This window comes from Protopterus annectens, chromosome 5.part0, assembly GCF_019279795.1.
Source record: "Protopterus annectens isolate FY-2018-M chromosome 5.part0, PAN1.0, whole genome shotgun sequence".
Taxonomy (NCBI): Eukaryota; Metazoa; Chordata; order Ceratodontiformes; family Protopteridae; genus Protopterus; species Protopterus annectens.
The window spans coordinates 1,120,493,566-1,120,506,373 of NC_056735.1; the positions used below are offsets into that span (position 1 = coordinate 1,120,493,566).

The 12,808-nt window shown below is 44.3% G+C and overlaps 1 protein-coding gene across 1 annotated transcript in view; it reads right to left on the bottom strand.

Annotated features, from left to right (window-relative positions):
* LOC122802330 (mannosyl-oligosaccharide 1,2-alpha-mannosidase IB-like) overlaps positions 1-12,808 on the bottom strand; it is a 2,920,195-nt gene that overhangs the window by 2,255,722 nt on the left and 651,665 nt on the right. The gene's annotated exons all lie outside the window — the stretch shown is intronic.

A 12,808-nucleotide genomic window follows, 5' to 3' on the forward strand; every position in this document is an offset into this window, starting at 1 on the left:
AGATTAATACCAGCGTTTTGTGGGCAGCTCCCTCCACTTAAGAACGGATGTGCATACTACGGCTCATCCTGCCATGTACAATTCAAACCTTATAACAGATTAATACCAGTATTTTGTGAGTAGCTCCCTGCACTTAAGAATGGATTTTCCTGCTACTGCCCATCCTGCCCTGTGCAATTCAAACCTAATAACAATTTAATATCAGAGTATTGTGGGTAGATCGATCTACTTAAGTTAGGATGCTCCTGCTAGACCCCACCCTGCCCTGTGCAGTTCAAACCTTATAACAGATTAATACCAGCATTTTGTAGGTAGCTCCCTCCACTTAAAAATGGGTGCTCTTGCTACTATCCCTACTGCCCCGTGCAATTCAAACCTTATAACAGATTAATATCAGCATTTTGTGGGTAGCTCCCTCAACTTAAGAATGGATGCTCCTGCTACTTCCCATCCTGCCCTGTGTAACTCAAACCTTAAAACAGAAATATACCAACGTTTTGTGGGTAGCTCCCTTCACTTAAGAATGGATGCTCCTGGTAATGCCCATCCTGCCCTGTGCAATTCAAGCCTTATAACAGATTAGTACTAGCAATTTGTGGGTAGCTCCCTCTATTTAAGAAAGGATGCCCCTGCTACTGCCCATCCTGCCCTGTGCAATTCAAACCTCATAACAGATTAATACTAGCATTTTTTGGGTAGCTCCCTCCACGTAAGAACGGACACTGCTGCTACTTCCCATCCTGCCCTGCACAATTCAAACCTCAAAAAAGATTAATACCAATGCTATGGGTAGCTCCCCCCAATAAAAAAGGGCACTCCTGCAACTGCCCCTCCTGCGTTGTGCAATTCAAACCTAAAACAGATTAATATCAGCATTTTGCGTGTAGCTCCCTCCACTTAAGAAAGGATGTTCCTGCTACTGCCCATCCTGCCCTGTGTAATTCAAACCGTATAACAGATTAATGCCAGTGTTTTGTGGGTAGCTCCCTCCACTTACGAACGGACACTGTTGCTACTTCCCATCCTGCCCTGTGCAATTCAAACCTCAAAAAAGATTAATACCAATGCTGTGGGTAGCTCCACCCAATAAAAAAGGGCACTCCTGCAACTGCCCCTCCTGCGTTGTGCAATTCAAACTTAAAACAAAAATATCAGTGTTTTGTGTCAAACCTTATAACAGATTAATATCAGCATTTTGTGGGTAGCTCCCTCCACTTAAGAATGGATGCTCCTGTTACTGCCCATCCTGCCCTGTGCAATTCAAACCTTATAACAGATTAGTACTAGCATTTTGTGGGTAGCTCCCTTCATTTAAGAAAGGATGACTCTGCTACTGCCCATCCTGCCCTGTGCAATTCAAACCTCATAACAGATTAATGCCAGCATTTTGTGGAAAGCTCCCTCCACTTAAGAACAGATGACCCTGCTATTTCCCATCCTGCCCTGTGCAATTCAAACCTTATAACACATTAATACCAGCGTTTTGTGGGTAGCTCCCTCCTCTTAAGAATGGACGCTCCTGCTACTGCCCATCCTGCCCTGTGTAACTCAAACCTTATAACAGATTAATACCAGCATTTTGTAGGTAGCCCCTTCACATAAGAATGGATGCTCCTGTTATTGCCCATCCTTCGCTGTGCAATTCACACTTTATAACACATTAATACCAGCATTTTGTCGCTAGCTGCCTCCACTAGCTCCCACCAATAAAAGGAGGGGGAGTATCCATATTCATAAAGGATACCCACACCTCCAGGTTAGTGGCAACGCACGAAGCATCGGAGACCATCCAGGTGCAATTAACCATAGGTAAAACTGCCCTACAGTTTGTAGCATGCTACAGACCACCTTCTCAAACTCAGGAAACCCACACAGCCTTCCTGAAGACACTGGAGAGTATGAATGTCTCTCCAAACACCATCATATTGGGTGACTTCAACTACCCAAACATAGACTGGGAACATTACTCAAGCCCCAACACCCTAGCCCAAAGGTTCCTGGAGTTCATAAACTCAAACGCTATGGAACAACTAGTCACCATTCCCACAAGAGGAGAAAATATACTAGACCTGATCATCACAAACATGGGGACAAAATGCTCCACACGAAGTATATCCCTCATTGGTGAGATCAGACCATAAATTAATCTCACTGGAGATCCACATCCGCCCCCACCCCAGCAAAAAGACCACAGTGAAGAACTTCTCAAAAGCAAACTTCACACTTCTTAAGACTGGAGTGGTATCCTTCAAGGCCCCGAGCCAGTGGAAACCACAACCCACGCTGCTGAAACCCTTACAAATGCCTTCTACGAGCACCTCCAGGAATGTATGGATCAAGCAATCCCTAATAAAATCAAGACCCTTTCCTCCAAAGGCAGGCACCCGGTCTGGTGGACCCCAGCCATAAACAAACTCTACAACAAGAGGAGAAAGCTACTACATGACAGAGCAAAATCCCTAAAGGGAAGGCATCTCTGATCAATACTAGCAAAAACTACGATCAGTCATAAAATCATCCAAGGCCAACTTTGAGAGAAAAATCGCTAATGACACAAAAGACAATCATAAGGCCTTCTTTAGCTATGTTAGAAACCTGGGTGGAAACTCCCAGATATGCTCAGAATTAGTCCAAAATGATAAAAAATCACTGAACCCACAGACATTGCCAACATACTGGCGGACAGTTTCAGTGCAAATTTCTCCCTCCCTCCCCCAAAAGGAGAAGTATCTATCCCACCAGAGTCTAGCCTCCCAAACATCTCAGATGCCCAGGTGAGAGCTGCTCTCTCTAAAGCATAAAACACAGCATCAATGGGACGGACGGTGTCCCCGGCTGTGTGCTACATGAACTCAATGAGGAACTAAACCCACACATAAGGCTGCTGTTTAATCTTAGCCTTACTACAGGATACGTACCCAAAGAATGGCGTACGGCAACTGTGGTCCCACTCCACAAAGGCGGTGCTTCTACGGACCTTGGAAATTACCGCCCAATAAGCTTGACGAGCCTTGTCTGCAAAGCTATGGAGAGGATCATAATGGAACTCATAAATAAAGACATTGGGGACCTACAGACACTGGGTCCTACCCAATTTGGCTTTGTCAAGGGCAGATCCTGCCTCTTGAACTTGGTCGACTTTTTCGAAACAGTCACTAAGGTCATTGATGAGGGTAAGGCAGTTCACACAGCCTATCTTGACCTAGCAAAAGCGTTCGACACAATACCCCACTAGGGCATCATAGAAAAGCTCACCAGCTTAGATGTAAACCCATATGTCACAAGATGGGTTGCAAACTGGCTCAAGGACAGAACGCACACAGGGTTAGAGTTGCTGGTGCCATGGCAGACTCTAAGCCGGTCACGAGCGGTGTCCCACAGGGCTCAGTCCTGGGCCCCCTCTTGTTCGGCATTTATTTTTCTGAAGTGCAGGCAAACATAGGGGGATTGTGGCTGACAAAATTTGCAGATGACTGCAAACTGGGCACCATAATTGACACTCCATCAGACACAGACATCCTCCAGAGAGGTCTCATAGAAATGGATAACTGGTGCCAGAGCCATGGCCTTAAGCTAAATGCCAAAAAATGTATAGTCATACCCTTTGGGAAAAACAAGGTAACCCCTAATTACCACATAGGTGGTAATCCATTAAACACAGAAGAAGTTATCAGGGACCTGGGGACTCAAGTTGACAGTAACCTCTCTTTTGACACTTACATTGCCAAAGTGGTTAGGAAGACCTTCTACATTGCCCACCTGATCATGAAGGGATTCACATCCAGATCAGGAGAGGTCATTGTACCCCTGTACTCTTCACTTATGAGACCAATGATTGAGTACAACGCCCCATTCGGAATGTACCTTACCCGACACCTGCAGCAGTTGGAAAGACCCCAAAAGTTCCTCACCAAAAGGATAAAAGGGCTCAAACATATGTCATACGATGCCCGACTGAAGAAACTCCAGCTCTATTCAGTCGCATACCGTCTGCTCAGAGGTGATCTATACCTGACATACAAGGCCATGTCCAACCCGGAATTAATGGACATGCTCCACCTCAAAAAATCCAAATCTACCAGAGCCACGAGAGCAAGAGACTTAAACCTCAACACGGATATAAATAGGACGTGCTGGAGGGACAGATTCATCACCCAGAGACTCCCTACACTATGGAACAGAATCCCAGTCCATGTGAGGCAGAGCCCCTCACTGACTCTGTTCAAGATTTCTCTTGAACAGCCCCTCACTGACTCTGTTCAAGAGAAATCTTGACGAGTGGATGGGAGATCGTAGGTTTACCCCGGGAATCATCTCTGTGTCACTGCTGGACAGAGGCACAGCAAACTAATGGGTATAGTATTCTCATCCTAAGGGGTGGTGAAAGCCACACACACTCTGGCTAGGCTTATAAATGCCCTAGGGCAGATAGCCTAGTATGAACCTATGAAGCTATGAACCTATGAACTTATGAACAGACGCTTTTGCCACTGCACATCCTGCCCTGTGCAATTCGAACCTTATAACAGATAAATACTAGCATTTTGTGGGTCGCTCCCACGACTTATGAACGGATGATCCTGCTACTGCCCATCTTGCCCTGTGTAACTCAAACCTACCAATGTTTTGTGGGTAGCTACCGACATTTAAGAACGGATGTCCTGGTACTGCCCATTCTGCCCTGTGCAATTAAACCTTATAGCAGATTAATACCAGTGTTTTGTGGGTAGCTCCCTCCACTTAAGAACGGATGCTCCTGCTATTGCCCTTCCTGCCCAGTTCAATAAAAACTTTTATAACAGATTAATACCAGCGTTTTGTGGGTACCTCCCTCCACTTAAGAACAGACGCTTCAGCAACTGCTCATCCTGCCCTGTGCAATTCAAACCTTAAAACAGATTAATACCAGTGTTTTTTGGGCAGTTCCCTCCACTTAAGAACGGATGCGCATACTACAGCCCATCCTGCCATGTGCAATTCAAACCTTATAACAGATTAATACTAGCTTTTTGTGGGTAGCTCCCTCCACTTAAGAACAGACGCTCCGTCTACTGCCCATCCTGCCCTGTGCAATTCAAACCTTACAGCAGATTAATACCAGCGTTTTGTGGGTAGCTCCCTTCACTTAAGAAAATACGCTCCTGCTACTGCCCCTCCTGCCCTGTGCAATTCAAACCTTAAAACAAATTAATACCAGCATTTTGAGGGTAGCTCCCTCCACTTAAAAACAGACGCTCCAGCTACTGCCCATCCTGCCCTATGCAATTCAAACTTTATAACAGATTAATATAAGCGATTTGTGGGTAGCTCCCTCCACTTAACAATGTATGCTCCTGCTACTGCCCATCCGGCCCTGTGCAATTAAAACCTTATAACAGATTAATACCACCATATTGTTCATAGCTCCTTCCACTTACGAATGAACACTCCTGCTACTGCTGATCCTGCCCCGAGGAATTCAAACCTTTTAAAAGATTAATACCAACATTTTCTGGATAGTTCCCTCCACTTAATAACGGATGCTCCTGCAATTTCTCATCCTGCTTTGTGCAATTTAAATCTTATAACAGATTAATACCAGCGTTTTGTGGGTAGCTCCCTCCACTTAAGAACGGATACTCCTGCTATTTCCCATCCTGCTTTGTGCACGTCAAACCTTATAACAGATTAATACCAGCGTTTTGTGGGTAGCTCCTCAACTTAAGAACGGACGCACCTGCTACTGCCCATCCTGCCCTGCGCAATTCAAACCTTATAACAGATTAATACCAAAGTTTTGTGGGTAGCTCCCGACATTTAAGAACGGACACTCCTGCTACTGAACATCCTGCCCTGTGCAATTCAAACCTTATAAAACATTAATACCAACGTTTTCTGGGTAGCTCCCGCCGCTTAAGATCGGATGCTCCTGCTACTACCCATCTTAACCTGGGCAATTCAAACCTTATAAATGATTAATACCAGCGTTTTGTGGATAGTTCTTTCCACTTAAGAATGGACGCTTCTACAACTGCTCATCCTGCCCTGTGCAATTCAAACCTTATAACAGATTAATACCAGCATTTTTTGGGAAGCTCCCTCCACTTAAGAATGGATGCTCATACTATAGCCCATCCTGCCATGTGCAATTCAAACTTATAATAGATTAATACTAGCTTTTTGTGGGTAGTTCCCTCCACTTAAGAATGGACGCTCCTGCTACTGCCACTCCTGCCCTGTGCAATTCAAACCTTACAGCAGATTAATACCAGCGTTTAGTGGGTAGCTCCCTCCACTTAAGAAAGGACACTCCTGCTACTGCCCCTCCTGCCCTGTGCAATTCAAACCTTAAAACAAATTAATACCAGCATTTTGTGGGTAGCTCCCTCCACTTAAGAATGGACGCTCCAGCTGCTACCCATCCTGCCCTATGCAGGTCAAACTTTATAACAGATTAATATAAGTGATTTGTGGGTAGCTCCCTCCACTTAACAATGTATGCTCCTGCTACTGCCCATCCTGCCCTGTGCAATTCAAACCTTATAACAGATTAATACCACCATATTGTGCATAGCTCCTTCCACGTACGAATGGACACTCCTGCTACTGCTGATTCTGCCCCGTGGAAGTCAAACCTTATAACAGATTAATACCACCATTTTTCTGGATAGCTCCCTCCACTTAAGAACGGATACTCCTGCTATTTCCCATCCTGCTTTGTGCAATTTAAACCTTATAACAGATTAATACGAGCGTTTTGTGGGTAGCTCCCGCCGCTTAAGAACGGATGCTCCTGCTGCTGCTATCCTGCCCTCTGCAATTCAAACCTTCTGACAGATTAATACCAGCATTTCATGGGTAGCTCCCTCCACTTAAGAAAGGACGGTCCTACTATTGCCCATCCTGTCCTGTTCAGTTCAAACTTTGTAAACATTTTTTGTAAAAAATTAATACCAGCATTTTATGTGTAGCTCCCTCCACTTAAGAAAGAACACCCCTGCTACTGCCCATCCTGCCCTGTGCAATTCAAACCATATAACAGACTAATAACAGTATTTTGTGGATAGCTCCTTCCACTTAAGAAAGAACACCCCTGCTACTGCCCATCCTGCCCTGTGCAATTCAAACCATATAACAGACTAATAACAGTATTTTGTGGATAGCTCCTTCCACTTAAGAATGGACGCTCCTGCTACTGCTCATCCCGCCCTGTGCAATTCAAACCTTACAACAGATTATTGCCAGTATTTTGTGAGTATCTCCCTCCACATAAGAAAGGATGCTCCTACTATTGCCCATCCTGTCCTGTTCAATTCAAACCTTGTAAAAAATTAATACCAGCATTTTGTGTGGGGCTACCTCCACTTAAAAAACATATGCACCTACTACTGCCCATCCTGCCCTATGCAATTCAAATTATAACAGATTAATATCAGTGTTTTGTGGGTAGCACCTGCCACTTAAGAACGGATGCTCTAGCTACTGCCCATTCTTCCCTGTGCAATTCAGACTTTATACTAGATTAATATCAGCATTTTGTAGGTAGCTCTCTCCACTTAAGAATGGACGCTCCTGCTACTGCCCGTCCTGGCTTGTGCAATTCAAAGCTTATAACAGATTCATACCAGCGTTTTGTGGGTAGCTCCCTCCACTTAAGAACGGATGCTTCTGCAACTGCTCATCCTGCCCTGTGCAATTCAAACGTTACAACAGATTAATACCAGCGTTTTGTGGGCAGCTCCCTTCACTTAAGAATGGATGCTCCTGGTAATGCCCATCCTGCCCTGTGCAATTCAAACCTCATAACAGATTAATACCAGCATTTTTTGGGTAGCTCCCTCCACTTAAGAACGGACACTGCTGCTACTTCCCATCCTGCCCTGCGCAATTCAAACCTCAAAAAAGATTAATACCAATGCTATGGGTAGCTGCCCCCAATAAAAAAGGGCACTCCTGCAACTGCCCCTCCTGCGTTGTGCAATTCAAACCTAAAACAAAAATATCAGTGTTTTGTGTCAAACCTTATAACAGATTAATATTAGCATTTTGTGGGTAGCTCCCTCCACTTAAGAATGGATGCTCCTGGTAATGCCCATCCTGTCCTGTGCAATTCAAACCTCATAACAGATTAATACCCGCATTTTGTGGCAAACCTCATAACAGATTAATACCCGCATTTTGTGGAAAGCTCCCTCCACTTAAGAACAGATGACTCTGCTATTTCCCATCCTGCCCTGTGCAATTCAAACCTTATAACACATTAATACCAGTGTTTTGTGGGTAGCTCCCTCCACTTAAGAAAGGACGCTCCTGCTACTGCACATCCTGCCCTGTGTAACTCAAAGCTTGTAACAGATTAATACCAGCATTTTGTAGGTAGCCCCTTCACATAAGAATGGATGCTCCTGTTATTGCCCATCCTTCGCTGTGCAATTCAAACTTTATAACACATTAATACCAGCATTTTGTCGCTAGCTCCCTCCACTTATGAACAGACGCTTTTGCCACTGCACATCCTGCCCTGTGCAATTCGAACCTTATAACAGATAAATACTAGCATTTTGTGGGTCGCTCCCACGACTTATGAATGGATGCTCCTGCTACTGCCCATCTTGCCCTGTGTAACTCAAACCTACCAACGTTTTGTGGGTAGCTCCCGACATTTAAGAACGGATGTCCTGGTACTGCCCATTCTGCCCTGTGCAATTAAACCTTATAACAGATTAATACCAGTGTTTTGTGGGTAGCTCCCTCCACTTAAGAAGGATGCTCCTGCTATTGCCCTTCCTGCCCAGTTCAATAAAACTTTTATAACAGATTAATACCAGCGTTTTGTGGGTACCTCCCTCCACTTAAGAACAGACGCTTCAGCAACTGCTCATCCTGCCCTGTGCAATTCAAACCTTATAACAGATTAATACCAGTGTTTTTTGGGCAGCTCCCTCCACTTAAGAATGGATGCGCATACTACCGCCCATCCTGCCATGTGCAATTCAAACCTTATAACAGATTAATACTAGCTTTTTGTGGGTAGCTCCCTCCACTTAAGAACAGACGCTCTGTCTACTGCCCATCCTGCCCTGTGCAATTCAAACCTTACAGCAGATTAATATCAGCGTTTTGTGGGTAGCTCTCTTCACTTAAGAAAAGACGCTCCTGCTACTGCCCCTCCTGCCCTGTGCAATTCAAACATTCAAACCTTAAAACAAATTAATACCAGCATTTTGAGGGTAGCTCCCTCCACTTAAAAACAGATGCTCCTGCTACTGCCCATCCAGCCCTGTGCAATTAAAACCTTATAACAGATTAATACCACCATATTGTTCATAGCTCCTTCCACTTACGAATGAACACTCCTGCTACTGCTGATCCTGCCCCATGGAATTCAAACCTTTTAAAAGATTAATACCAACATTTTCTGGATAGCTCCCTCCACTTAAGAACGAATGCTCCTGCAATTTCTCATCCTGCTTTGTGCAATTTAAATCTTATAACAGATTAATACCAGCGTTTTGTGGGTAGCTCCCTCCACTTAAGAACGGATACTCCTGCTATTTCCCATCCTGCTTTGTGCAAGTCAAACCTTATAACAGATTAATACCAGCGTTTTGTGGGTAGCTCCCTCAACTTAAGAACGGACGCACCTGCTACTGCCCATCCTGCCCTGCGCAATTCAAACCTTATAACAGATTAATACCAACGTTTTCTGGGTAGCTCCCACCAGATAAGATCGGATGCTCCTGCTACTACCCATCCTAACCTTGGCAATTCAAACCTTATAACAGATTAATACCAACGTTTTCTGGGTAGCTCCCGCCGCTTAAGATCGGATGCTCCTGCTACTACCCATCTTAACCTGGGCAATTCAAACCTTATAACAGATTAATACCAGCGTTTTCTGGATAGCTCTTTCCACTTAAGAAAGGGCGCTCCTGCTACTACCCATCCTAACCTGGGCAATTCAAACCTTATAAAAGATTAATACCAGCATTTTGTGGATAGTTCTTTCCACTTAAGAAAGGACGCTCTTGCTACTGCTCATCCTGCCTGTGCAATCTAAGCCTTATAACAGATTAATACCAGCATTTTGTGGGTAGCTCCCTCCACTTAAAAACGGATGCTCCTGCTACTGCCCATCCTGCCCTGTGCAATTCAAGCCTCATAACAGATTAATACCAGCATTTTGCGGAAAGCTCCCTCCATTTAAGAATGGATGCTCCTGCTAATCCTCATCCTGCCCTGTGTAACTCAAAACTTAAAATGGATTAATACCAACATTTGTGGGTAGCTCCCTCCACTTAAGAACGGATGCTCCTGCTACTGCCCATCCTGGCCTATGCAATCCAAATTATAACAGATTAATATCAGCATTTTGTGTGTAGCTCCCTCCACTTAACATACACTCCTGCTAATGCCTATCCTGCCCTGTGCAAATCAAATCTTATAACAGATTAATACCAGCATTTTCTGGAGAGCTCCTTCCACTTAAGAATGGTGCTCCTGCTATTTCCAATCCTTCCCTGTGTAACTCAAACCTTATAACAGGTTACTACCAGCATTTGGTGGGTAGCTCCTTTCACTTAAGAATGGACGCTCCTGTTACTGCTCATCCTGCCCTGTGCAATTCAAACCTTATAACAGACTAATGCCAGCATTTTGTGAGTAGATCCCTCAAGTTAAGAATGGATGCTTCTGCTACTGCCCTATGCATTTGAAATCTTATAACAGATTAATACCAGAGTTTTGTGGGTAGCTCCTCCGCTTAAGAAAGGGCGCTCCTGCTATACCACATCCTGTCCTGTGCAATTCAAACGTTATAACAGATTAATACCAGTGTTTTGCAGGTAGCTTCCACCACTTAAGAATGGATGCTCCTGCTACTGCCCATCCTGCCCTGTGTAATTCAAACCTTATAATAGATTAATACCAACGTTTTCTGGGTAGCTCCCGCCTCTTAAGTTCGGATGCTCCTGCTACTACCCATCCTAACCTGGGCAATTCAAACCTGATAAAAGATTAATACCAGCGTTTTGTGGATAGTTCTTTCCACTTAAGAAAGGATGCTTCTGCTACTACCCATTCTAACCTGGGCAATTCAAACCTTATAACAGATTAATACCAGCGTTTTGTGGACAGTTCTTTCCACTTAAGAAAGGACGCTCTTGCTACTGCTCATCCTGCCTGTGCAATCTAAGCCTTATAACAGATTAATACCAGCATTTTGTGGGTAGCTCCCTCCACTTAAGAACGGATGCTCCTGCTGCTGCCCTATGCAATTCAAACCTTATAACAGATTTAATACCAGTATTTTTTGGGAAGCTCCCTCCACTTAAGAACGGATGCGCATACTACAGCCCATCCTGCCATGTGCAATTCAAACCTTATAACAGAATAATACTAGCTTTTTCTGGGTAGCTCCCTCCACTTATGAATAGATGCTCTGTCTACTGCCCATCTTGCCCTGTGCAATTCAAATCTTATAACAGATTAATACCACCATATTGTGCATAGCTCCTTCCACTTACGAATGGACACTCCTGCTACTGCTGATCCTGCCCCATGGAATTCACACCTTATAAAAGATTAATACCAACATTTTCTGGACAGCTCCCTCCACTTAAGAACGGATGCTCCTGCTATTTCTCATCCTGCTTTGTGCAATTTAAACCTTATAACAGATTAATACCAGCGTTTTGTGGGTAGCTCCCTCCACTTAAGAACGGATGCTCCTGCTATTTCCCATCCTGCTTTGTGCAAGTCAAACCTTATAACAGATTAATACCAGCGTTTTGTGGGTAGCTCCGTCAACTTAAGAACGGACGCACCTGCTACTGCTCATCCTGCCCTGTGCATTTCAAACCTCATAACAGATTAATACCAGCATTTTCTGGAAAGCTCCCTCCACTTAAGAACAGATGCTCCTGCTATTTCCCATCCTGCCCTGTGCAATTCAAACCTTATAACAGATGAATGCCAGCATTTTGTGGGTAGCTCCCTCCACTTAGGAATGGACGCTCCTGCTTCTGCTCATCCTGCCCTGTGTAACTCAAACCTTATAGCAGATTAATACCAGCATTTTGTGGGTAGCCCCTTCACATAAGAATACATACTCCTGCTATTGCCCATCCTTCGCTGTGCAATTCAAACCTTAAAACAGAATAATACCAAAGTTTTCTGGGTAGCTCCCTTCACTTAAGAACAGATACTCCTGCTGCTGTCCATCCTGCCCTGTGAAATTCAAACCTTATAACAGATTAATACCAATGTTTTGTCAGTAGCTCCCGCAGCTTAAGATCGGATGCTCCTACTACTGCCCATCCTGTCCTGGGCAATTCAAACCTTATAACAGATTAATATCAGCGTTTTGTGGATAGCTCCTTCCATTTAAGAACGGATGCCCCTACTACTGCCCATTCTGCCCTGTGCAATTCAAACCATAAAACAGATGAATGCCAGCATTTTGTGGATAGCTCCTTTCACTTAAGAAGGGACGCTCCTGCTACTGCTCATCCTACCCTGTGCAATTTAAACCTTATAACAGATTAATATCAGAGTTTTGTGGGTAGCTCTTCTACATAAGAAAGGACGCTCCTGCTATACCCCATACTACCCTTTGCAATTCAAACCTTATAACAGGTAAATACCAGCATTTTGTGGGTAGCTCCCTCCACTTAGGAATGGACACTCCTGCTAATGCCCATCCTGCCCTGTAGAATTCAAACCATGAAACCGATTAATACCAACATTTTCTGGATAGCTCCTTCCACTTAAGAATGGATGCTCCTGCTACTGCCCATCCTGCCCTGTGTAACTCAAACCTTATAACAGA